This window comes from Gymnogyps californianus, chromosome 14, assembly GCF_018139145.2.
Source record: "Gymnogyps californianus isolate 813 chromosome 14, ASM1813914v2, whole genome shotgun sequence".
Taxonomy (NCBI): domain Eukaryota; kingdom Metazoa; phylum Chordata; class Aves; order Accipitriformes; family Cathartidae; genus Gymnogyps; species Gymnogyps californianus.
In genome coordinates, this window is record NC_059484.1 from 8,087,436 (window position 1) to 8,113,944 (window position 26,509).

Genomic DNA, 26,509 nt, shown 5'->3' on the forward strand with positions numbered 1-26,509 from the left:
CTGTGAAGACAATAGCTGATTTGTTCACCCACTGTTTTATCATATTTTGTTACTGAGCTTTACAAAATAGTAAAATGGTTTCTGAGAAATAAGAATTGCCTAAACTCCTAAAAGCTAAGTATTATTTTTCTAATGTTTTTCCCACATCTCCTGGGTCTATTTTCTATTTCTTTATTCCTCTGAAAATTTAAATGTCTTATGGCCTTCAATGTACAAAGCAGCTGAGGAGACCTTTTCTTGGAACAATATTCAGTCCTGCTTAGGAGGAGTGAAACTAGGATAAGTTACAAGAAATTCTGGGGTTTTTATGCTTCCAGATAAGTTCTCCTTACTCCAGGGTTGTGTGTAAACATCTGCAGAAAAGCACTTCTAAGCCATGCTTATCACTGATCTTTAGGCTATAATGCAGGCATTTGCATTAGCCATTCAATGAATAGGTTTTTTTTCTCCTCTAAATCACTTGTGTAAGAAAGCAATACCTTTTTTCTGGTGCTTTTTTCTTTCTGAATAGGCATCCCTAGAAGACTCCCTGCTTCTGCTGGTCTAGGACCATGTAATTTGAGGTGAGAGAGAACAGAAAAAGTTTGGAAAACCATTCTTTTAAATTCACTTCAATGTGCCATCTATATGAGCAGATGGGAAAAATGTCTCGGAGCCAGAAGGAGACTGTGAGATGAAATCACAAGGAAAGAATTACATGCAGACATGTTCTTAGTGTCAGAACAAAAAGGACCTTAGCCATTACCTCAGTGATGGGACCTGGAGACTGGTCCCTCAGAAATTGCTGTGTCTGTAGCAGAAGATATTTCAAGGGGCTGTAATCAATACCATATAGATCCCCATGGCATGTAGTCTGTGAACACTCTCATTTCTGGGCAACTGCCAGCAAAGAACAAATGTTCAGGTCCCTAAATTATTCTCAAATATGAACTGTAAATCCACATTCAGCATTTCACAGGGAGGGTTTGCCAGAGTGCATTATCCTCCTCAGCTTCCAAACTGAGAAAACATTATGTTTTCTCCATCTTCATATGGTACAATACGTCATTCTTGAGAACACTCTTTTTTAAAAAAATTGCAATAAATGCAGACTATCAAATATACATGACATCTTTCAACAGGTTACAATTTCTGTTGTATGATGGCTATCGCTGACAGTGAATGTCAATTCACAAATGCTGTGAAAATAGAATCATAGAATCATTTAGGTTGGAAAAGACCTTTAAGATCATCAAGTCCAACCGTTAACCTAGCACTGCCAAGTCCACCGCTAAACCATCTCCCTAAGCACCACATCTGCACATCTTTTAAATACCTCCAGGGATTGTGACTCTACCACTTCCCTGGGCGGCCTGTTCCAATGCTTGACAACCCCTTCAGTGAAGAAATTTTTCCTAATATCCAACTAAACCTCCCCTGGCGCAAGTTGAGGCCATTTCCTCTTGTCCTATCACTTGTTACTTGGGAGAAGAGGCCGACGCCCACCTCGCTACAACCTCCTTTCAGGTAATTGTAGAAACTGATAAGGTCTCCCCTCAGCCTCCTTTTCTCCAGGCTAAACAACCCCAGTTCCCTCAACCCCTCCTCATAGGACTTGTGCTCTAGACCCCTCACCAGCTTCATTGCCCTTCTTTGGACACGCTCCAGCACCTCAATGTCTTTCTTGTAGTGAGGGGCCCAAGACTGAACACAGTATTTGAGGTGTGGCCTCACCAGTGCCGAGTACAGGGGGACAATCTCTTCCCTAGTCCTGCTGGCCACGCTATTTCTGATACAAGCCAGGATGCTATTGGTCGTCTTGGCCACCTGGGCACACTGCTGGCTTGTCTTCAGCTGCTGTCGACTGACACCCCCAGGTCCTTTTCTACTGGGCAGCTTTCCAGCCACTCTTCCCCAAGCCTGTAGCATTGCATGGGGTTGTGGTGACCCAAGTGCTGGACCCGGCACTTAGCCTTGTTGAACCTCATACAAATGGCCTCGGCCCATTGATCGAGCCTGTCCAGATCCCTCTGTAGAGCCTTCCTACCCTCAAGCAGATCAACGCTCCTGCCCAGCTTGGTGTTGTCTGCAAACTTACTGCGGGTGCACTCGATCCCCTCGTCCAGGTCATTGATAAAGATATTAAACAGAACTGGCCCCAGTACTGACCCTGGGCAACACCACTTGTGACCGGCTGCCAACTGGATTTAACTCCATTCACCAGCACTCTTTGGGCTCAGCCATCCAGCCAGTTTTTTACCCAGCAAAGAGTGCACCTGTCCAAGCCATGAGCAGCCACTTTCTCCAGGAGAATGCTGTGGGAAACAGTGTCAAAGGCTTTACTGAAGTCTAGGTAGACAACATCCACAGCCTTTCCCTCATCCACTAAGCGGGTCACCTTGTCGTAGAAGGAGATCAGGTTAGTCAAGCAGGACCTGCCTTTCATAAGCCCATGCTGACTGGGCCTGGTTGTCCTGTATGTGCCACGTGATGGTGCTCAGGATGATCTGCTCCATAACCTTCTCCAGCACCGAGGTCAGACTGACAGGCCTGTAGTTCCCCGGATCCTCCTTCTGGCCCTTCTTGTAGATGGGCCTCACATTTGCTAACCTCCAGTCAACCGGGACCTCCCTGGTTGGCCAGGACTGCTGATAAATGATTGCAAGTGGCTTGGTGAGCAATTCTGCCAGCTCCCTCAGTACCCTTGGGTGGATCCCGTCTGGCCTCATGGACTTGTGTGTGTCTAAGTGGTGTAGCAGGTCGCTAACCATTTCCCCTTGGATTATGGGGGCTTCATTCTGCTCCCCGTCCCTGTCTTCCAGCTCAGGGGGCTGGGTACCCGGGGAACAACTGGTCTCACTATTAAAGACTGAGGCAAAGAAGGCATTAAGTACCTCAGCCTTTTCCTCATCCTTTGTCACTATATTTCCCCCCTGCATCCAATAAAGGATGGAGATTCTCCTTAGCTCTCCTTTTGTTGCTAATGTATTTATAGCAACATTTTTTACTGTCTTTTACGGCAGTAGCCAGATTAAGTTCTGGTTGGGCTTTGGCCCTTCTAATTTTCTCCCTGCACAACCTCATGATATCTTTGTAGTCCTCCTGAGTGGCCTGCCCCTTCTTCCAAAGGTCATAAACTCTCCTTTTCTTCCTGAGTTCCAGCCAAAGCTCCCTGTTCAGCCAGGCCGGTCTTCTTCCCCGCCAGCTCGTCTTTTGGCACACGGGGACAGCCTGCTCCTAGGATTTCCTTCTTGAAGTATGTCCAGCCTTCCTGGTCCCCTTGCCCTTCAGGACTGCCTCCCAAGGGACTCTGTCAACCAGGCCCCTAAACAGGCCAAAGTCTGTGCTCCGGAAGTCCAAGGTGGCAATTCTGCTGGCCCCTCTCCTTACTCCTCCAAGAATCGAAAACTCTATCATTTCGTGATCGCTATGCCCAAGACGGCCTCCAACCACCACATCACCCACAAGTCCTTCTCTGTTCGCAAACAACAGGTCCAGTGAGGCACCTTCCCTAGTTGGCTCACTCACCAGCTGTGTCAGGAAGTTATCTTCCACACCACTGCAGGAACCTCCTAGACTGTTTCCTCTCTGTTGTATTGTATTTCCAGGAGACATCTGGTAAGTTGAAGTCCCCCACGAGAACAAGGGCTAGTGATTGTGAGACTTCTATCCCAGCTGCTTATAGAATATTTCGTCTGCCTCTTCATCCTTGTTGGGTGGTCTGTAACAGACTCCCACCATGGTATCTGCCTTGTTGGCCTTCCCCCTCATTCTTACCCATAAACACTCAACCCTGTCATCACCATCGTCAAGCTCTAGACAGTCCAAACACTCCCTAACATATAGGGCTACCCCACTGCCTCTCCTTCCTTGCCTATCCTTTCTGAAGAGTTTATAGCCACCCATTGCAGCACTCCAGTTGTGCAAGTCATCCCACCATGTTTCCATGATGGCAACTATATCATAGTTTTCTGTCTGCACAATGGCTTCCAGCTCCTCCTGTTTGTTGCCCAAACAGTTACAGCTTATAAGTATGTTTTCATTTACTGACAAGGGTCTCTCTCTTGGGACTGTGTTTTAAAACTCTGACATTTAAAAATATTTGCTCCAACAATTTATCTTGAAAAGTGAAAGGCATATAAAAGCATATGAACTTTTTATCTGAAAAATCTCCTACTTTTCCCAAAGCCCTGTGCAGGGTTGTAAAGCCACTGGGGATTATAAAGCTAACATTTGTTTCAACTAAGAAAATGTGGAGATAGACCTTAACAACCACTGCAAGACTAAGTTAATTTTAGTGTAGGTGTTGCATGCCAGTGCTTTACCTATTTAAAGTGGTTATGGAAAATTTATTCAGTATATATTGAAAAATGTTATGGTGCATTCTCTTCAGTGTCAGAATGGAAAAAAATGAGGGATGAGTAGCTGTTGGTGAAACACTTCGAGATCTCCATTTCATTTGTATTAACTGAAGCTGGTGCAGCATGGTTAGGACCAAGTGTTCTAGCATTTATTTTGCAGGCTTCCCTCTCATGGACCATAACTTTTCTAACCCACTTTAGTGTGTTATTTCTGTCAATCCTGAACCTATCCCCATTGGGATATCTCTGGGTAAACATCAGAAATGTTGGAGCTAGAAGAAAGTTCTTTGTTACAATATTGCCATCCACAAATTCTATCCCGTTTTTTGTTATTTGCTATTTGTGACTTTCTTTGTCATGCCAATTTTTACGGCAGTTGTTCCTGGTGGAAATGCTAGCAAAAATTAGCTAACAATAATTGGTGTTTGTGTAGTCCTTTTTTTCTTTTTTTTTTTTTTTTTAAATCTAAAAACAGGATATGTGTTTTAGAATAATAGCCATGTACCTTAACAAGGCAGTATAGCTGATACTGCATAGAAAGAAACACTCCAACAAAATTCTGAATGTTTCTGCTTATGTGGGAGAGCAACAAAACATTAATTTACCATGATTATAAGGCTTCTCACAATCTACTTAGTAGATATTTTTACCAAAATATTACAAATTTCAGGCAATGAAAACCACTTGGAAAGAACTTAGACATCCCCTGAACTCAGGTGACTACAGAATATTTATATGCGGTCAGCTGAGGAGGTAAATTATTTTTAGACCTTACTGATAAGTTCTATCCTTTCAGTGAGATATCATCATCTGTGTTTTCATCTTATCATTCTCTCTTTAGAATATGGCTCATATCTGCTCCATTTGGTTCTGTATGTAAAAAGCAGAGATGACAATCGGTGCACAAGATGGGAAAAAAGACAAAGGCAAGGAGGCGCATACTGAATATTCATTCCTCTCTCCTTTTATTTTTAATTATAGACATTAGAAGCTTATTTCATAATTACATCCCAGACTACGTTTTATTCTCAGCTAACAACTGAGAATAAAGCACTGTGCATCTTTAAACATTAGTCTGTGGGCTGTTTCTACAAGAGGGTCTCCAAAGCACATATAATTCTAATGTACAAATACTACTTTACGGTTATCCTGAAATGCCTTTGAATATTGTTTCATAGTGTTAGTGTTGCTGGAGAAATGGCACGTACGACAGAGAAGAGAGGACTTTTGCTGTTGTTGTATTTTTAAAGAGGTAGTAGAGTAGCCATAAGAAAGATATGCCATTAGTCATTTTCATATAACTTTGGTATGCCTTCAAGAAAATATATTCAAGAGCTGAAATATTTATCTGGAAAAGAATTGTGTAAGGGCATTGCTGTGTGTTAAACAAACAGCCACCCCTCCCCCCGCCCCCAACCAAACTGAGCAGTTTATTTCCTTTTGAAGGAAGAGATACTGAAGATACAGTCAAGATTACTTTTTCGTAGCCATCTGTGTTCAGCTTCTGATGCAAGCTGGTTTTATGTCATAGAGAAGAAACAGTATAATTTCAGGGAAATTATTTGCATGTCATTAAGACTGAAGGATACTGATAAAATGTTGGATGCTGGTGTCCAGGAAGGTGATCTTAGTTTGCAGTGATATGTGTCTTTAATAATATGAATAAATAAAACTTAACCTGGTTCTGAAGGGTCCTGAAGTCTTTTCCAGATACCTATCCTGTAGGATTCAGAGTTATGATGTTTTAAAAATACTTAGTTAGCTTAAAAACACACAAACCAAACCAAACCCCTGAAAAATCTGAGGAGGATAAGTACAAGTTACAGTTTCGGAAGAGATGAACATCCCATTGTTTGAGAGTATAACGATCTTCGTACACAAGGATTAGGAAGAAACCTTTCCCCTGCACAGGTGATTCATTGATGCTGCAGGTGGGGTCCCACTCGTGTAAATCAACAGCAACTCCAGTTTGCTATTTAAGTCAGGCTTCCTGTCATCATCTCTTTTCTGCTCCTCTGATTTAACTGTACAGACCCACAGCTTATAATACGTTTACATATCATGGCACTCTTTCTTTTGTTATATTGAACGCTTGACATTAATTATTTCCAAAACCATCTAAAAACACTATGTGTAGGGATATCTCAGAGTCTGATACTGCGGTGTTGCGGTATGTTTTTTTTCTGTGTTAATATTTTGTTTCCATGAGTACTGAAGGTATTTTTCATGTATCAAAGGAGATAGACTCCCATTCCAACTATCTTATCTGGTCACATCTTGTCTGCTTCACTTCATTTAATTTTCTTTAAGCTTCATCTTTTCATTTTATTTTAATATAGTTTTAATTTCAATACAATCTATATCTGTGATCTATGGGATTGCTAGGAAAATATGCTGTGTCCTAGTCATAGAAATAATGGTAAGACTGAATAAAGGCACTCAGATTGTTGGCAGTGGGAATACTACCCCACAGAACTGAACACAAGAAAAAGGGCACGGAGAGTAATATTTGTTTAATGTCAAGAATGAATGTAAATATTAAGTGTTACCTCTGCTATTCATTATCACTATTACACAATCTTATTAGTAATTTCAGAGGAAGGTATAGATATTACATCAATATAAGGCAATTAGGAAATACAGGACTAATAGATGCAATATCTGAACTATATAGCTTCAGGAAGGGAAAGCTAATAATGACTTAACATTCTGAAAGAAAAAGAAACATTAATAAAGCAGTTTTTCTCACTTAGATTTCTTTTTTTAAGTTGCATTTGTCAGTGCAATAAGTAGTAAAAAAGGCTTTTAGTTTTGCTTTGTTAAGTAATGGATCCATATATTGCGTTTTGTCTTATACTAGATATGTTACTGATGGCCAAGGTCATAAACCTAGAGAGTTTGCTGGCCTGAGCAAATATCTCAGAATATCACTACTATGTTCCTGAATTTCCTACCCCTGCAAAATGGAGTGGGAATGTGGCAAACTTAATAATGTGTCCATGGCAGAAAAACAGAAGTATTTATAGAAATAAGGTATCCTCATACTTTCAGACTCTTTGAATTCCATTTCTGTTGAGAGAAATGAGCAGAAAATGAGGGTTCATTTGTGTTCATTAGTTTTGACAGGGATGAGCAAGTCAAAAGTTTTATTCCTTGCAGTTATTTGTTGTTCAGCAGTTCTTACCAGCCCTGGAAAATACAATGTTCAAAGTGCTTTTTAAAAGACATTGGTAGTTCAGGCCCAGTGTGACAAATAATCTTTTGTCCTCCATCCTGAAAGTGTTATATCAGTTAAGAGAACAGAGTGTCAGCTCTGCATCAGAGGATTTATCTACTAAAAAAGTTTTAGTGAAGCCATTTTGTAGCTAGGAACATGGGAGAGTTTCTATTTAGATAAAAAAGGGCCTCTCAATATTGTCAAAAAGGGTCAATGTCAGCAAAAACATTCCCCTTCCCCATTTGAGCATTACTTTTGTATTATTTTCAATATTGAGTGATAATGAAAATAAACTGTATAGGTAAGTTGAGATCTGTGGCTAGCGGTGTGAGAGGTTGCCCCCTCCCCCGATTTGTGATTGATCAAATATATTCTCAGCACTGACAAAGTTCTCCTGCTTCCTTGTGTTTGCTTTGAAAATGCATTATCCTCTCCCCTTCTGGCTTTGCTTAACTCTACTATTCTGCCTCATCACTGTGTGCTCATCCAGGCTTTCTGTTCAGCAATTTCCTAATGTAAAGTCTGTACAATCTCTAAATCTTTTGGAAAGCCAGTTGTGTTTTTGTGGTCAGTTTTTCATTCAATTACAGACCTTGTTTCTCCCCTGAGTCATCATTTTCTTCTGAAATTTGCGATGTGCTCTATTTTCTTTTCCTCCTTATTGTAAAAATTGCTTGAATTGGGGGGGAGGGAGGAGGGTTGCCTTAGATTAATAGCATTAGATTGTCAGTTTATCTTGATGCTTCTGCTTACTAACTACTCCTTCAAAATGCGTCATTTTCATCCAACTCCAGTGGGACCATTTTTAGAGTATTGTTTTGGAGCCACTGTGACAGCTTCAGTAAATGGTGAGTTTTAATTCATTTGTCTAATGAAGATTAGGATTTTGGCTAATGACTACATAGTCATAAGTGATGATGCTTTTCCCTCCTACTCCCTCGTTGCTTAGAACATATATTAATTGTGCAGATGGTAGTGGCTTAGCTATGTGATAGTTCGCTTTCCATCTCCTCCTCTCATGACATTTACACCATGCAAAGAGGGTGTATTGCTATCTCCTTATTTATGAGGATTTGTGATTCATCACCTGCCTTTTAAATCAAATACTAAGATTATATCTTGTTGCTAAGAGGCAGAATTTGGATGTGTGCTTTCTTCTTTTAAGCACACCTGTGCCAAGCTTTGCCTGAAACCTTCAAGCAAATCACAGCTAGAAGCACTGAATTTTCATCTTCCTTCCTGCTGACATGTGAAACTTGCAGTGCCTGTTTTATGTGGGTAACTATAAGTCATTCCTTATGCGTGCAAAAGATTCACAGACTTTTCAGTCCGTAACCTAGCCAAAACTTAAGCCAAGATTTACAGGTATTTAAGTTTCACTGCAAACATTTTTTCGAATTACTAGAATTTAAGTGTGATTTGTATGTGACAGATGGAAAGTAAACACTTTTACTGCTTTTTTTATTGTTTTGCTTTTCTTTCTTACTCATACATTTAGTCATTCTTATGGTTTGCAAGAAACAACAGGAAAAATAATTCAGGCACAACTAATAAAGACAATTCCTTAAAATTTCATTTCTTCTTTGATGTCATCTGTCTGTCGTGGCCATCCTACTCACCAGATTGTCTACTATTGCTTCTTTCACACAATGGTATTGCCATTTCTGTGTTCAAACATTTTCTGGGTTTGTTCTTCAGAAAAGTCACTGATTTTATATATTGTACTCATAATTTAAAGGCTTGTTTACTTTTAAGTATGACTCCTGGGTTCCTGATCATTACTTGCAAATACTAGGGCAATTGGGTTTGGTCTTCATGCTTTATTTTGCTCTTCATTTGTTTAGGAAAGATCCTGTGTTGCAGGTACAATCAAAGGAAGTTCAAGATTACTCTTTAAATGTTATTTTTGTAAACTGAGAGAACAGTTCTTTTCCTGTCAATGAGAGTTCTACCTCTGGTGTCTCCTTATCAAGTATATATATTGTCTATGGCAATACAGGGATTAATACCTCGGTACTTGAAGCTGCTTGCAAGGGGAGGGGGCGAGGGGGTAAATGAGCCTTTGGGTCACAGAAAAGTGATGCTGAGGGAGAGAGAGGGAGGAATGGCTTTAAGGGCTATGTTTGGCAAGTGTCAAGTTTCCTGAGATATAGACGATCAGGAATGTGAATGGAGAAGTGACCTAAAAAGGAGCAGAAAGGACCTGAAAGGAACTTGTTTTTCCTATGTACAGAGTTGTAGGCTTGCACCCAGTGCATGGTTTCTGTTACCTAACACAGAAGATGCAAAGACTTTGCATAATATGTAGTTTGCCCTCTGAGTGAGGCGCTGGTATTCTGAATTTAGGAGGCTCTCTGCTATTTCAAGAAGAGAGAAGTTATTAAGACCTTGTTAAAGCACAGCAGTCATGATTGAACCAGTCGACTAGAAAATGACTTTATTTGAGTAAATGAAAAGCTGAGACAGATGCACTGCACCACAAACATATCTGCATGCTTTCAGCATCATAAATTTGAGATTGTTGACTGTTGAAAATTCTGAAAACTTCAGCAGTTTTGAGCAAGCTGGTTATCACCTTGGTATCTGTATCTCTATGAAATGTGGATTACAATATAAGCAAACTCCATCTAACTTCTGAAGGCCTGCTTCCTTAGTGCAGTACTGACATTCATATGATTAGTCTTCTCATTTGTCAGCGTGGAGGAACACCAGGGGAAAAACATTTAACCTTAACAAGAAAGTTATTAAACTACTGACATTATTCGCTAAATTTCTGGTCTATGGTTAGAAATGGGATTTACCACCTATAAGAGAGATTTTGCAGAGTCATTAGCTCTAGCTTTAGGTTAAATGAACATATGTAAAGCATGACAGTAGTGATGAATTCTTGTCAGTGCTTGAAATATGTGAAAGTAAGTTTGTATGTGAAATACTGAAATGTTGTGACAATGAAAAAAAAAAACCCAAACCAAACAAAAAACAAACAGATGGATATTTCTCCCTGTGCAGCATTTAACTAGATACTTGGGAATATGTATTGTGAAATTAATATTATGAAATGAGAAGAATGCTGGGACTGGCTTATACGGAACTATCTTACCCATTCAAGACATGGCAGAGAGAATTTTCGTGTACCTTTCTGTATATCTCACTTGAGAAACCTGCTTGCCCATAAAAGTATGGCTGTTCCATCATACAGCATTCTCTGCTACTGTCCCCATATTGCAGGCAGTGCTGACGTGAAGTCCATATCTCTGCTAAAAGTTTTCTGTTGAGTTGTTATTTTTCAAAAGCTCTTCAAACATCTTTCCCGTAAGTATTATGCCTCATGGAGGGAGTGGTGCAAACTATTATTATCCTTGTACATTAAGAAAATTAAAATGTGTTTTTGCCAGGTGGTTAACGGACATTATCATGTCATCTTACCATTATTTGTATCAGATAACAATGTTGACATGTGGACATTCATAATGTGAAAAATAATTTTTAAAAAAGACGCTCGGTGCTCTTCACAGTGAAGATTCCTCTGATAAACACCAGATTTGACATAGAGGAACAAACTCAAACTCTTGAGTTTTGAAATTCCTCCTTTAAAATGTGAATCCTAGGTGTCGTGGTTTAACCCCAGCCAGCAACTAAGCACCACGCAGCCGCTTCCCCCTCCCCCTCCCAGTGGGGTGAGGAGGAGGAAAGCAAAGGAAAAAAAAGTAAAACTCGTGGGTTGAGATAAGAACAGTTTAATAACTAAAGTAAAATATAATACTAACAATAGTAATAATGAAAAATAATAATAATAGTAATGAAAAGGAATATAACAAAAAAAGGAAGGGGGAAGGAAAAAAACCAGTGATGCACAATGCAATTGCTCACCACCCGCTGACCGATGCCCAGTTAGTTCCCGAACCGCGATCCGCGCCTCCCGGCCAGCTCCCCCCAGTTTATATACTGGGCATGACGTTCCATGGTATGGAATACCTCTTTGGCTAGTTCAGGTCAGCTGCCCCGGCTCTGCTCCCTCCCAGCTCCTTGCACACCTGCTTGCTGGCAGAGCATGGGAAACTGAAAAGTCCTTGGCTTAAGATAAGCGCTACTTAGCAACAGCTAAAACATCAGAGTGTTATCAACATCATTCTCACACTAAATCCAAAACACAGCACTGTACCAGCTACTAAAAAGAAAGTTAACTCTGTCCCAGCCGAAACCAGGACACTAGGAAATATTTCTTTTGCTGCTGGAAATTCCCTTCTCTAAATCCTATCAAACAGGCTGATTTTATGAGAATTCGTCCACATTTTGCCAAAGGGCTGTGGCTGGATGGCCATTGCTCCCATGCCTGGGCTCAGGAGTGGGTAAGGATGTGTAAAAGAGGACGCGGCAGCCATTAGACTCACTGCTGTGCCTCTGGGATGGCTCTGTGCTGAACCTGCTATGCAAGTGATGCTTTCACTTTGTGGGTTTATGCCAGCGTTTTCAGTCACCTCAAAGTACCTGTGCATTTTATCAAGTAAATGCCTTCCTAATGCTCTGAATTTAATTTACTGAGTTTCAGCATGTGTTGGCCTATTGTTTATGTACAAAAGACTTTTAAGGAAAGCATGGGAGCAATTTTAGACTTTGTTTAAAAAAAAGAAAAAAGATGAAAAAAAGATAGAATTTCTACAGCAAAATGATCACTTTAAAAAATCCCTGAATAGGGGAATGGCTCCAGGACAGGTCCAACATATCTCAGATAAGCATTTATTTTCTCATCAAATGTATATTTTCTGTATTCAGGGTAGAACTGATATTTTTCGGCTGACTCTTCATCCACTTCAAGTGTGAACTAGGCTAACTTGTTTCTCGGAGGAAAGAAGGTCTCATGTATAGCCAAGGTAACATGAAAAGCAATGGGGGACATGTTTTCTAAATTAAATTATAAAAGTACACAATACAAAGAAATCCTTCATATGCAGCCTACATATTGATTCAACTTTCACTGCAGCATGAAGTGTTAAAATGCAGTTCTGGATGTACAGAATGTTAAAAGTGATACCCACTGTCTGCATAAGTATATGGAAAGCAGAGGCCTAATTAAACTCTGAATAAAACAGCAGAACTTTTCTGATTCTCTTTGAGACTCAGGTCGTATGCTATCTGATAACAGCATTGTGTACAGAATCATCTCAGGCTGTTTGGCAGGTCAGAGTCAAGTATCTTCCAAATCTAATAGCTTTATTGATCATAAATACAAATAACGGACTATAGAAACTGAGAAGGGACCTTGGTAAGATTACTGAAGCTTGTCTTAAATGAATACAAATTTTATTTATTAAAAAACATATTCTGCAGCAAAATATAGTAATCAGGAGGAAAGTCCCCCTTTTTTTTTTTGCAGTATATGGATTAGTGTTCTAGCCCCTGAGATCTAGTTACTGAGAAGTTTCAAAGGTATTATTTTAGAAACAGGAAAGGACCAACTGAATATCAAAAAGCAGTCTCTATGCAGCTTTTCTATTTAGATTTCCAAAGTTCAGTGTTTTAGATCTTCTTGCCTGTATGATGCAGCTAGTACATCAGAAGTTTTTGGGGTGTTTTTCCTGTTTCTGTTTGGAACAAAGTTATGAATGTTCTGAAATGTAGATGAGGAAGAGAAAGGCTTTAACTGAACATCCTAACTTTGGCACAGGAGGAGATGGAGCCCTTGGGAAATGGTGAGGATTTCTGCAGGAGAGCTAGAGTTAACTTAGATGCCTGTTAATTGTTGTCATTAGGTTTGACTCATTGTTAAAGAAAAAAAAACCTGTATGCTTCTCTCATGCATCCTACAAACCCTTAACTAAAGTTGAATTGGTCTGAACTGTAGACACTGATTTGGAAATGTTAAAGGAGAACATGACTTCCCATTCTCAAAATAATATTTCTGTTACTTTAATAATATATTAAAGTAATAAGTGTATTTGGTGTCTAAAATGGACCAGATATGAAATGGAGGATTGATGGTATAAACCTAACACAATAGATGAGAAGAGCACTGTGGCCAGGCATGACATCTGGAATGTGACAGGAGGAGGTTTTAAGTAAATTATTTTTTCATTGTCAAAAAAAAAAAAATTCTACTGGCTTAAGTATCATGTCAGTAGACCTATCTGTCAGGGGAAAGAAGAAAGGGAGTACGATCAGAAATAGCTGCAAAACGGGTTTTCTCCACAGACGTCTACTTGCAGATTAGCTTGGGTAGGAAAAATACCAATGTTTAAGAATAAAATGTGCAGAATAAACTGTTCATATTTTGTCCAAGTCAGACCTATCTTAAAGCATTTGTATGAATAAGAAGGATCCTCTTCCTTTCCCAACTCCCCATCATGGTATTTTATATATAAAATCATCTGTATGTGTCTTTCTTTGTCTTTCCCCCCCGCCCCCCCTTCTGCAGGAGCCTTACCTAAAGTCAATTGATGTTCATAGGAATCTGTCATTTGAAACCTGTATGCTGTGAATTAGGCCTAAAAATATCTGCTAAATCTTTATTCATTGTCCTCAATTAAATACTGTTCACATGGGAATAGTTGTTCAGATGAGGTATGTAGCTACACTGCAAACAGGTGATTTGTTAAAGACGGCTTAAGTAGCCCCAGATCCAGCTGTTTGTTAACTGGGGTGGAGAAGTCCCGCTGACACTCTGGGCATACAGGGCTCAGGTGAACGATGAAGTTCTGTAGCTTTATATCCCTAGGGGTTAGTTCTTAGTGTGCATGTATAGGATGCTTTACGTAATATATGTCTTTTTCATCTATGCTTTATAGACAATACTTTAATACAAATCACGATTAGCAAAAACTGGAATAAAGTGTAGCCAATTTTAAGGATTCTGGTAGTCATTTTAAGTGCATTTAAGAGCAAATTCTCTTCTATAATTTCAAAATATTGTTCTGGAATGGAAAAAAATGTGTACTAGTATAATACATTTTTTTCGTATTTGCATACTCACTATCTGTATTTTTATTATCCGTCTTTGTCAGACATGGCATCTTATTTACTCAGTACGGGATCTGATGTCCTGTTTGGCGTACATGCACATCTGCTTAGGTAACTTGGAAGAGTAAATATGAGCACTAAAACAGCAATCGATAAATAATACATATTTTTTAAAATATTAAATAAAAGTCTGTTCTACAGAATAGATGATGTGATATGCTTAATACAACCAAAACAAACCTTCTGGAAATAAAACCATCACTGAAACAAAACCAGGCAATTCAAAACCAATCAGCACCATAGTTGCTTGTCCTTCTTTGTTTGATAATACTGCCTCCCACCCACTTACCAGTGCAGCGTCAGCCTCTTGCTGTAGATCATGGCAAGCACGTGAGGAGGAGTGGTTCCTACGAAAAGTTAAAAGCAAGAGAAGTAATTGGAAGTAGTCTATGAATAGCCACATTGGACTAAAGAATTTGACTGTTGAATCCTAACTGAGGTTGTGCCACTGAAAGAATTCATTCTGCCTTAAAAATGTCTTTAGCCTATCCCTCTGCAGTTTTGTGAGGTTTCAGTAACTGATGCCTGTAATGCACTTAAATATACTTGGATCTACGGGTCTTGCAGGTCTGTACTTGTACAAGTAGACTAGTGAGAAGTACTTGCTATATGGTGCATGATTAACACCAGTATCAAAACCAAATTTTATTATAGGTACATTGTTTGGGGTTTTTTTTCCCTGTTTTTGGTATCTAATTTCTTTGAGTGCTTTCAACCCTTTAAATTTCTCCCTGTTCTAGGGAAAAACTTTCTCACTCATGAATGATAGACTCGATACCGTTCAGTAATACCTAGTCTATGGACATGACAATTGCTGCAGTAAGAACTGTTAAATCCTTCCCCCAAGGACTTATCTGTAGTTTCACAGTGTCCCTTTTAATTCTATGGGACGTTCCAGGTCGTTATGTATTGTGTCAGTTGTACCACTCTAATATCTTGAAATAGGGCCTCAGTACTGCTGTGCCTACACTCTGAAGTGCATGAGTTAATAAGGTTTTGAAAACTGGCCGTGGAAACTGGCCAATGATATGTTTGTATGCAGTGTGTATGATGTGCTGACATCAGAGCTGTCAAAAAAAAAAAAAATTCAATCTAATTATATTTATTACTTTTTTCCAGTCATACGATGGTAAATTTTTGCTATAAAAACTAAAACCTAAAAAAGCTTGAGATAAGAGGATAGATTTATTGTTAACATGTGAGTTACAGGAATTAGTAAATCAAATAGTGTAAAGAAATTAAATAAAAATAATGGTAAAAAATAAGATTCTTAGGAATTAAACTGTATAGATCAGTGCTAGGTATTAATTGGGGTCTCATGGCATTAATATTTTGGTCAGCTTTTGTTTTCTGTGTTAAATCTATAAATTGACTTAGGTGATGCAGCAGTGAAGTACAGTTCATGAATTATTGATGATAAAGATATGTGTAAAATCAAGGATAACAAACTAGGTGATATGTAATATTTCTCAATCACTGAAACCCAGTTCTTGTTAGTCTGTTTGGCAGGGATTGAAAACAGTATTTTGCTCTATTATAATAATTAATCGTCTGCTATAGACGATTAAGGAGCATATATTATTTATGTTGTTCTGTATATATATGTGTGTGTGTGAATGTATTTGTGTTGCTTGTCATTCATGATGCATATGAACACAAAATGAAATCAGCAGTGTTTTCTGATATGGTTGCTCAGTTGTGAACTTGAATGAATTGCTCTAAATGTTTCAAAGGTATTTTTATTTTCTTTTTAAATCATGCTTTCATATGCTTTGAGACCCACTGCATATAGCAAGACAGGTACTTCCAAGGAGTACTAAAAAATAGGGTTCCCGTTTGCCTTTGTCTTTGGGTTGAATCTGAGTCCTGAAAGATGTGTTTTTGAAAATATCAAATCACAAAGCTTACAATCAAAAGCAAGGGGTGGGAGAGAGGGGGGAAGCAGAATTCTCATTAGAGGTGTAATTTTATTTGTTTATTTACTTTTAAGACCTTGTACACAGCCCCTGGAGATGCTGATCAGGTGAGGATACTCAAACATGCTTGCAATTAGTATTTCATACACTGACACTGTAGATACAAGATTAACGGCAGTATGGACAGTCTCAACCTCACTGAAATATAATAGCCCTTTACTTTTTGTTTTAGCAGTAGCAGTGATATATGCATTTCTGAGTCCTGCAAAATCTGTCTTGGACTTCACAATCTATCACATGGACTTCATCCCCTCCTTATTGCCACAGAGGGGTGAAGCATTACCACCTACTAACTACAAATAATGGTCATTCAGTAAAATTAAAAGTGAAATGATACATTAGTGCCAATGTGCTTATCTAGCCAATGGTAGCGTTAATATGTTAGCACAGTAGGCATAAAGTCTGAGGGCAGTACTTCAGATGCTTTGGAGCTTTAAGATCATCTGTGTTGTTTGTATTCTCTCTTTATTGACAGTTGATATTACAGTGATATTTGAAAGGATGTCAGTAGGGTGGAATTACATATTTGGATACGTCTCTTACTGTTGCCTAAATACCAGAGTGAAGCTGAAGTGTTTATTTGCAAAGCAAGAGATATTGATCTTATGACAATAGTCAATTACAAGGATATTTGGTTTATTGTACTGAATGATTACAGTAGATTTAATCTTCTTGTTCAATAGCAGTACAAAAAGGGGCAGTTTCTCATTCTCTTTTTTGCTTGTTGCATTGTGTTAAGCTTAGAAGAAGCATGAGGGGAGAGGGAAGGTGGGGACAGCAAAGAGTTTAGCTACATCAACATGAAGGCCTTTCTGATGTGCTTAGCTGTGGCCTGTGCTTTCAGCTGTCATCAGAAATAAAAATTTTTTTTTTTTGCTTTTGCACAGCTGTTTGATAGTGGCTGACCTCTCTCAGGTAGAGAATGAGAGAGATATCTGTTACCAGAGGTAAGGAGATCCGTTTTGCAAGAGTACTTCAAGGCATGCAGAGCGCATTACAGCTGCAGTAGGGGAGGTAACTGTGCTGTAGTGGGTTGGATTGGTCAGAAAGAGCTCCCTAGTGACACAGGAGATCTGTGGCTCTTATTTTTGGGGATTGCTCGGCGTGCTCTGTTTTCTGAATCTGAGTATCTGATGAATGGCAGTTTGTCTTTTAGACCTATTCAGGGAGAAAGGAACCCCTTTTTCAGTAAAAGCAGAACAGAAAAAAACCCAGAACCTAAATTTGTTTAAGACTTAGTCATAGATAGAGGTGGCCTAGAGTAATGCTATCCGGAAAGTTAATGTAAATGGGGCACTAGAAATAGCCTGGACGATAGTGGTTACTCAAAGGCACCAGTGTTAGCACACAATGCTGTGGTTGCAGATCTGCTCAGAGGAGGATTTTTTCCCTTACCCATTCTCTTTCATGGTGAGCAAATCACCCATGGTTGTTTGTACCAGTCACTTTGACATACTACTGAAAAAGATTCTGATGCATTTTGGGGAATGTCAGGTTGTCTATAGACAGAAAGTAGAAGAAGAAATTAAGAGAAGGTGATTAAATACTTCATTCCTAGCAGTGGTAAAGTTCTGTTAGAGCAGAGTGAAGAGGAAAGAAATTACATGTTTGTGAGCTTTTTTTGCTAGAATTAGATAGGTATATAGTAGATTGTTTAATGGGGGTGAAAAGCATAAAAGTAAATGGTCTAATTGAAATCCTACAGTCACACAGGTGGTGCAACTATCCTTGTATTCCAGTCTGTGTGGATGAAAATTTCTAATCATAATTGACTTAATAAATAATAACCTGTGTCTATTATTCTACTATGCTTTACACAGTTTGCCTTCATTCTGACAGTTAACTGTCTCCCTGTTTGATTGCTTTTAAAGTGTGACTCCTGCTTTAGGACAGGGAGAGTTCATTTTACTTTTGTCTCAGAATTTTGTGAGGGTTAGAATTTTATGGGTTACTGCTTTGTTGTAAAAATCCTTGAAAGAAACTTAATAATTTCAGGTCTGCACTAGAGGGGTTTTACTGACTTTTTTCCACCTTTTTGGATCTGAGAGTAATTCTGCTTATGAAGAATCCACTCAAATTTATTATTTCTATTGACATTTCCCTGAGGAAAATGAGCCTTCTTATTCTGACTCACAAAAGCCAGAGGAATAGGAGCTTTGGGCTCTTATCTTACTTCTTCTGTAAGAATTACTAAATAAGCTGCAATCATAAAACTGAATGTACCTTTTCTACCGAAGATTGTTTTGACTTTCACATTAATTTTTAACTTGGGTAGAACTTCCTTTCTCCAGAGTGGTTAAAATACATTCCACTCAGATATCTCCCTGAATAGGCAAGTAATTGGTAATATTCTTGGTGGCATTTTGTGAGAAGAAAGGATTTTGCAGGATTGACTCTGTCTCACAAAGTATAGATTAAGAATGTAACGAAGAAGTGAATGCAGTTTCTGTGTGAGCTCATCATCTAGAGCACAAGTTCTTCACTAACAGAGGAAGGTGCAGGAGCAGCAGGTTGTGTAAACACCACCGACATCTGCCTTAAAGGTGGTTTCCACAAGGAGCTGTGTCCAGCAGTTGGTGGAGGTCATTTCTACTGCAGACATTTCAGGGGTGGGGAGGAGAGGGTTACACACTGTTTTCTAAGACCCACATGATTTAACATTCAGACGCAGGCTTCTGAAGGAAACAAGACAATGTTCTTCCAAAGACGAGTGTTGCACTATAGGGCGGTAGTGCTACTGTAGTTGTTACTCTCTTAAGGCATAAAAGGGTAGCCAGTGGGCAAATTTCATACTATTTTACCTGTGATAATCTCTACTTCCTTATTTCTACATTTTTAGCGGCAGTATTATCTGCACAATTTGTGCATTGAAGCAGTGCATATTTTGTGGAGAAGATATTCCCTTTTTTCCTTAGCTCTTCAATTATTTAATTAAACATTGTATCCTGGTCATCCTGGAATAAAAAATGTTCATGTAGGGTACATTTACAGTCCAACATATTCACTAGAACTAAGCACTAGTTATTTTAGGCACTGAGAATTGGTTAAAAAGGCACCAAATCCATGTGTCTCCTTAGGAAGTTTTAGCTCTCTTCCATAGTTTAAGAGAGTCCATATTAAATGTAATGTAAGATCAGTTAGCTATTTTTAAAGAGAATGCAATACATTTTAATCTTCTTATACTGTCATGTATATAAAGTTGAAATACTAGAAGACACACCCCCCGGAAGGTTGTGAGAAAGGTGTTTTGTATGTTCTGAAATGCATTGAGTTATACAATTTTCTCAAAGAAATTTATGAATGATAAACTTTTTTTTCCTGTTGAAGAGGACACAACTGGTTTAAAGATGTTTCATATATATGATTTATTTGTAGTATGCAACATGTCTTGGGTGGTAGCAATATAAATTTTTAAGAGAAAGAAGCTGAAATAATGTCAGCATTGAAATAAAAAGTGCATTACCTGAGTGAAATAGACATGCAGTTTTCACAACCAGAATAAGGAACATGTTTTGCAAAACATTTGAAAGTAAAACTTTCCATTTTCCAGTGATAGTCGTAAAGCAAAAGGACTATGAACTCTGTATAAGTGGAAGAGATGTACTAGCTCTTCATTCCAAGGTTGTTTGTTATATACTGAGTCACTCAGCCATCGTGCTCATATTGTTTCACTGTTCTGTAAGTCCTGTAGTGTTTTAGCATTCTCCCTTTTATTTATTTTTATTTCTTTTGAAAGGGAGAAGTGAAGTGAATGCTGAAAGACAAGGATATATTTCCCAGTGATAAAATATTAAAATTATGAAGTCCTCCTCTGAGCTGTTCTGCCATAGCTTCTGCATTGTGTTATATATGGGTGTTATCTTCTAGAAGAGCACATATTACTTCAGAGAAAGGCTTCAATAACTTCAGTCTAAAGCTGAGGTTATTGTACCAGAAGATTTTACTGCAGAGTCATGTGTGCTTTTTGCAGGGATTTAAATTATGAACAAGATGTTGTGGCTGAGTTTTGGACTCAGTGACAGGATAGTAGGCAATGCTATCTAATTTAAAGAACAATTTAGAGTGCTACATGCAGAAAGACAGAGCAAAAAATTGGGCATCATTGCATGGAAACATGCAGCAAAACTCTGATTCTTCTGAGTCAGAATTCCTTTACCATGAAATAACAGCCAAATTCTCCAGTTTTCCATGACTCTTCCCAGCTGGCATGCAGCTGGCACAACAGGCTATCCTTCAGGAGAAAAATGCAGAGCTTCTTCCCGAGAAAGATCAGAGGCATATATATTTTAGTTTCCTCTTAAAAAACTTGTTTGCTTCTTTTACCAACAATATTGTTGTGGCTTAACCCCAGCCAGCACCTGAGCACCACGCAGCTGCTCGCTCACTCCCCCCACCCAGTGGGATGGGGGAGAGAATCAAAAAAAAACCCCAACCTCGTGGGTTGAGATAAAGACAGTTTATAGGACAGAAAGGAAGGAAAATAATTATAATGATAATAATAATAAAATGACAATAATAATACTAAAAGAATTAGACTATACAAAACAAGTGATGCACATGCAATTGCTCACCACTCGCCGACCGATGCCCAGTCAGTTCCCGAGCAGCGATCCGCCCCTCCTGGCCAGCTCCCCCAGTTTATATACTGGGCATGATGTCATATGGTATGGAATAACCCTTTGGCCAGTTGGGGTCAGCTGTCCTGGCTGTGTCCCCTCCCAGCTTCTTGTGCCCCTCCAGCCTTCTTGCTGGCTGGCCATGAGAAGCTGAAAAATCCTTGACTTAGTATAAACACTACTTAGCAACAACTAAAAACATCAGTGTGTTATCAACATTATTCTCACACTAAATCCAAAACATAACACTATACCAGCTACTAGGAAGAAAATTAACTCTGTCCTAGCTGAAACCAGGACAAATATAAACGACAACAAAACTTAATGAGGTTGAAGTTTCTGTATGTGTTCTGACTCCCTGTGTTTTATCAGCTACAAAAGTTTTTTCCTATGTTGTATTACGTTTAGAAAATGCTTTAGCATCATATCGTTCTTATCCTTAACTTGTTTTATGATTGTGCCTTCTAGCTTTAGAAAAATACACTTAGTGCTTTCAGAGAGTAGCTAACTATTCAAGGATAGCACACAACAGAAACAAGGGGAAAATATCTACATGTCATTGGATAGCAAGTCCAAAATGGAGCAAGAAAAATTAGCTAAGTTGGAACTTAGGTTGGAATACTCATGAAATGTTAAGAGGTGGTATTAGAAGAGAGCATATTACAGATTCTGGGTAGCCTGAGCATATAATTTCATCTCAAACTGAGACATCAACATCAATAAAACAGTTGCTATTTTTTTCCTATAAAACTACACTGAGAAACTCTGTATGCAGTTTACAGTTGAAAGATTAGAGCAGTCAGTAGCTGAATGTTCAAATTTAATGATGGAATTGTAGAAATGTCACTATTGTTTATCCTTTACTAAAGCCAACTCAACCTATGATCACACAAGGGAAGCTTATCTTTTATGTGAATAAGCAGAAGGAGGAAGAATTCTGTGAACTCTGTAATTAGCAATAAATCTATTTTAATTTAAGAGTGGATCAGTTAGTATGTCTAACAACCTTGACACATATGTCTAAATCCAATATTATTGTGCAGGAGAGAGATTTATCACATTACAGTTTTGTTCCCAGATTTCCACGTATTTGAAATTGGTTCTGCTGGCTGCTGCTGCCACCAATGTTTCCCACTGTCGCACAGCAGGACTGTTTCCAAGAAGCAGAAGTGAACAGTGGGTTTAGCTGCAGTACATGGTTTCAGTAACTAATTCAGAGAGTTTGTGACTCCCAGTCAGTGTGTGCAGAGGATTCGTATGAAGTCCATGGTAAAGAGATGCAGTGTGTTATAGAGCGTGGTATCCCTGCAAGCTCTTTGGATTGCTCCTGATATTGTTAATGGGGAGTCTGATACGCAAATCTGAAGCAGAATCTCACTCTGCTTTCGACAGGATGTATGTGCATTTAAAGAAGGAATTAGTCTATGTATTTTCATGGGCTTCATCTCTGTCTTTGACTCAATAGGATCACATTCTGTCAGTGCTAGAGTTAAGAGAGTGTTATATAGTTCTCATAATACCACTATACTCAAAGGAGCTATCTGAAATCGTCACCTTCTTGCTCATCATTTCTGTTTTGTCTGTAATCCTGTAATTACAGGTCAGGGCTGCTTCCTTCCAGGGCACAGATAAGTTTCTGTTGCTGCTTATTCCCCATAGCTTTGCAGAGCCACTGCAGCTCCGACAGGGAATTGGATTCTGTCCATCTCTACATATCATTAGCATTGCTCTCCTGTCTTTCAGTCCTGTTTTTTCTTCACTGGTGATGTCAGAACTGTTTGAGTTGCTATTTTGAATTTCAAATCCCAATTGAACTTGTCAGAGAAGCAAAATCTATGGGATTTTGAAAAACTGTCCCCTATATAGCACTGAAAAATAAGAACTATTAGCACTGCTGGGATAGTATTTGTTACAGGTATTATTTTCTGCATCACTTTAAGTTTGGAAGTGTTATAAAAAAGTTCTTTATGGCCTTCAGCTTTGGCCTGTGAAAGGAGCAGTGCCAATTTCCAGCTTTTATTTGAATCATAGAACCTTCCCAAAGGTTTGGAGACAAGGGCAGATTTTCAGCTTTCTCGGAAATAATAGTTTATCTGAATTATTTTGAATTATTGACAGCAAACTTTACTTTCCCTGAAAGTTAGTTGTGGTGCAGGTTTCTTTGCACTGTAGCTATGCTTGTTCTGACACATGAAGTTTTCTTTAGGTCTACTTCATAATACTTTATTTCGTCAGTTTAACACTACATTCAAAATATAGATCATAAAAAAAGAAGCTGAAGACTGGTTTGTATTGTTAGGAATCATAAAACAAAATATCACAAAGTTTCTCTTTCTTTAACAGCAGATGAAAAAATTAGTGTATGAGAGTTCTGCAATGTGTTTCATTTCATAAGGTGTTTCTCTGAGACCACTGTTGTTCTGTTATCGTCCCTAATGACTGTAATGTGTTGAGTCACACTGTTGTTTTTTAAAAGCTTTTACTTTTTCATTGTTTGTTCTCAAGGTTACATTATGCAAAATACAATGTTATATTTTGTGCACTAGTCCAGGCTGTATAAAGTATTTTTAATCCTTTTATGAAAATTGAAATAGCCCTGCTCTGGGGAAGAGGCTTTATGCCTGTTTCAAGTATTCCTAACTACTATAATGAACTGCTGTTTCTTCCTCTGTCTGAAAAGGTATAGGTCATGTGTCTTGACTTTAAAAGTATTCTAAGGTGGTAATTCTTCCATGCTCTTGCATTGGTAATTTGGTTTAGTTATTCACCATGAATTGCAAACCACTAAGAATTATCAAAAGGTAGTTTTGTGGTTTAAATGATTTTGAAGATGAAAGAGAACCCATAAATGTGAGAAAAGTCAGGGTAAAAATATGAGGGAGGTACAAAGAGAGGAAAGGACAGACTTCTTATTTTATTTCAACAGATTTACATTATGAATAAGGATGAATAAGCGAGTTGAATTAAATACATTATTCAAAACTGCTGTTTTGGCTTGATTAAAACTCTGCTCTACCAATCATTTTCATTACTGTGCCACTTTTTTTTCTTTACTTTCTGATGAGGTAAGGCACTGTGTCTTTTAATGATTTGATAATGCTCCCTACAGAGCTTTTATCCTAGCTGGCTGCAGCCTTTGGCCCCTTTTGTGGTATTTGTTGCACCCAAAAATCCTACTGAAAATATGTCAGAATTGTGAGTGCTCAGCTCCACCATCAGTATGAACAGACACTTTGCTGAGGATAGCACAGGTGTGGTTTTGTCTCTGTGTTGAAGGCCCTGGTCCGGTAGACTCTGGCAGGAAGAATCTGTCTAGTGCAGAGAAACATATTCGAAAAATTAGTGGTCAACCAGGTTAGTATTTACCACGATTTTTTTGTGCACTTAAGCGTTGGCTGTAAATCTATGCTCCTGCCTTTTCCTCTGTGAACTACTGAAATTCTTCTAAAACTCATGACTATAATATACACACAGATATGGAAATACTGAGGGTATTAAACAAAACAAAACAAAACAACAAACCTACCCACCAAAACCCACAACCAAACAAAAAACATGAGCTGTAATTTTTTTTTTTCTGGTCTCACTCCACCTTTCCTGAAGTTTTCCCCGAAATAATTAGTCTGACATTGATACTGGAACAGGGCAATTTCTTTGATTTTCTTCCAAATTTTAAAATAAGGAACGAAATATGAACTGCCAAGAGTTTTTTTTAACAATATATGCTACTGCTTGCTCCATTTACATTTGCTATCAACAAACATATATTCCTCAGCAGTCCAGTTTTGTTAAAAGATGGAAGACTACCGTTGAGGGGAGCCAAAGGATTCTTTTCCTCTGCTTTTGTCCACTCCAGGAAGCTTTCTTTTGAAGCATCTGTTGTGACCCACACTGATCGAAAACAATATGTTTTCAAAAGCAATCCTGTGAATACCTATGTAGTGATTGAAGAAAGAACTTAGTGCCAAAAGGTGTTCCTTTTCTCTGAGAGCCCAATACATATGAGAGGTCAAAATGTAAAATTAAGGGATCTTGTCTAGATTGACAAGAAAAGAGGTAGGACTTACTAAGTGTTTATAGGAATAACTTGCCCCTACTTTTGTTCTCTTCTCTTTGAAGAAATTTACAGGGATTTTTTTCTGGAAATGACAGTAAAGCATAGTTAGATAGGACAGTAAGGATACTAATGAAAAAGATTGTATAGCTGCAGTGTTTCTTAAGTGCCTTGCGGAAAGGATTGCTGGAGTGAATTTTGAGTGTATCAGGCAATTGTAGTTTTCTGCTTCTAACGAACTCTTATTAGGTATTTAAGGACAAAGAAAAAGGTCCATCAAATGAAAGAGTTCTCTGTGTTGTAAGATTGAAGAATGTAAAAGAAGTTTTTAAACAGTTATTGAACAGTCTAAGTATCTACTATGAAAGGCCAGTAACCCTCATACAGCAGGACAGGATTTTGAGAAGAAAACTGTTGGTCACCCAGTCTCTCATGAATACCCTGGAAAGATGTAGCTGCTGATCCTGTCAGGTCATGCAGTGTCTGCATGTGCTGTAGGCAATCCATCTATCCACTTGGGTCCCATTTTGGAGGCGCACCCGCATCATCTTGGATTTTATGATTTGAGCTAAATCATTTGGTCAACCTTCAGCTCGAAGAAAGCTTGTACAGTTGGCTGCTATGCAGTGCTCTCATTTCTCTACTGGTGTGGAAGCAGATTCCCTAGATGCAGTTGGCCAGTCAGCTGCACTTAACACACAGGAGAAAATCCTTGTTTCTCTGAGGAGTCTCTGTAAATCACCAGGCTCTATCAGCTGTAGGAGAAGGGCTTTTATCAGGTAGAGGGGGAGAGAAGAAAGGCTAGAAACCTCTCAGCTTATGCACTAAATCCACACCTGGCCCTATATGGAGTATGTGCAGGACGTACTATTTTGACTGTTGGCGGATTCCAAATTGTAATATTTTTTAATTACTACAGAGTTATATAGCATGCTCTCGGGGCGGGGGGAAGATTAAGAATTGACTTTTGTCTACACATTAAGAAGACTTGGTGGGAACACAGTTAATAAAATGCTGCTGAGAATTGTGCCTTGGTTCATATTCAGCTCAGGATCATATTCCTCCGAGGTTTATCGGCAAAAGATTTATTGACGGTACAGATGTTTCTCTCAACATCTAAAAGGCACGCTTGACACATGTTAATGTTGGTAGGTTTGGTGAAATCTGGAGGCACAAATATGGTCTAAATGTTTTGTGAAAATGGTCCTGAAAATGTTTGCTTTCTAACATGAAGATAAAATAATACTTCATTTACAAAGCACTATTCAACAGAAGAAAGAAGAATTAAGTTT

General features: G+C 38.6%; 1 protein-coding gene across 1 annotated transcript in view; it reads left to right on the forward strand.

Moving 5' to 3' along the window:
* The window catches only part of GABRB2 (gamma-aminobutyric acid type A receptor subunit beta2), a 179,046-nt gene that overhangs the window by 75,632 nt on the left and 76,905 nt on the right, over window positions 1-26,509 (forward strand). The gene's annotated exons all lie outside the window — the stretch shown is intronic.